The sequence below is a fragment of the Frankliniella occidentalis genome, unplaced genomic scaffold, assembly GCF_000697945.3.
Source record: "Frankliniella occidentalis isolate FOCC.00 unplaced genomic scaffold, Focc_3.1 Scaffold138, whole genome shotgun sequence".
NCBI classification, from domain to species: domain Eukaryota; kingdom Metazoa; phylum Arthropoda; class Insecta; order Thysanoptera; family Thripidae; genus Frankliniella; species Frankliniella occidentalis.
The window spans coordinates 637,241-638,845 of record NW_026267265.1 but is presented as its reverse complement, the minus strand read 5'-3'; positions in this window follow the sequence as shown (position 1 = coordinate 638,845).

Sequence of the window (1,605 nt, the reverse complement as noted above, 5' to 3'; positions counted from 1 at the left end):
ACACCTGCACCGCAGGCATTGAGGGCGCTGGCCCCTGGCAGGGCCAGGGGAGCACCAGTGTCGCGCCACAATCGCCGCCCCCGCCGAGGATGATATCGGCAAGGGACGGCTGCGTCGCGAGCCCGCCTTTCGGGCGGAACAGCTCGCACGCCGGCGACAAGGGCAGAGACCCCTGGCAAGTAGGCCACCGGGCGCAATCTGCCACGCCAACCACAAAAATCGAGCGAATGACGAGAGGTTCGTTGTCCTTAGAGCAATACAAAACTTCGAGGGAAATTTTACATCAATCATTTATAAAAAATTACATAGGCAATCGAATGCTTTCAACAGTAGGAAATATTGAAATAGTAAGGTGATCATGTTAAGCGACTTGTATAAAATAGAATATCTCCCCCTTTTCTGTCAGTAGCTTTAAACTACGGTGTTTATATAGTTAAACCTTCGTGCTCAATCCCATTGCTCATTACTAGCTGTTAATAATATTCATTTCAAAAACTAAACGTAATGCAGAGATAGTAACCCAGGCATTAATTTTGTATGTAAAGTGCAATTCAGGTTTAACATGTTGTTTCTTTGTTTCGATTATTTATAAGCGTTCGTGGGCAAGTAGGCCCAATATTGCTTAACGGATCGCGGTTGGTCTACTGACCCGCGGCCGATGGGCGGTACAAACTGGTACCGGTAATTTTAACTTCAGTAGACACTTGTTGTTGTACTAAATCTTAAGTATTAAAGGCGAGACCGAGAAGCTGGTCGCTTGGATAACACGGTGGTACTGTAGACGCCGCCTGAGAGTAAAACAAATATTATTGTTTTGCGTCTAAATTATTGTAAGAACCTGTTTATGTTATGTCGATGAAATCCAATATCACGCTATGTAGCAAATAGTGTCGTAATGTGAAAGCAGTGTTCATTAGTTAGAGACGGGACGAGGTCAAAAATATTCTTTTACTTCATTTTTTTGTAACGGTCAGGAGTACATGACCGAGCTTCGAAATATTCCGGTGCGAGCTGCGTGCAACGCACCCACGAGGGCCTAATTGTAAGAAAAGGGACGACTGCGGTCCGCACCCGATGCGCGCCAACCGAGCAACACCTGGGCGCGATTGTAACAATAGGTGACGCCACTGGCAGGTGTCGTAAAAAGAGGTGACCGCGTCTGAATAGAGCAGAGATCGGTGCGGGTGGCGCGCGGACCGCACGCGGACAATAGCAATGCAAGCTGGAGACGACGACCGGACCCATCCTGTCTGATCTCATTCACTTTCTCAATTTCCTGGAAAGCGCTGGAAGTCGCGTTTGCAGACGCGTACCCCAACCTTGTTGTTTTTTCTTTTTTTCTCTTTCCCGTTTATTTAATTTTAAAATTGGTCCATTTGCCGTCGTTTATGGTCGCACCTATTCATGTAAAGTTTCTGTTACATTAGTCAAAGAGAAATTTAAGACCCTGATGAATTGATTGGCCAATTCGCAGTGTCGGTACCAAAACGAAACAGTGGTAAGATAAAGTGAATACTTCGGCATTTTTACTGACCGTTGATGCCGCTGAGAGGAAAGCTTGAATGGGCATTCCAGCCAAGGCAGGGAAACGAAGCCAATAGTTTT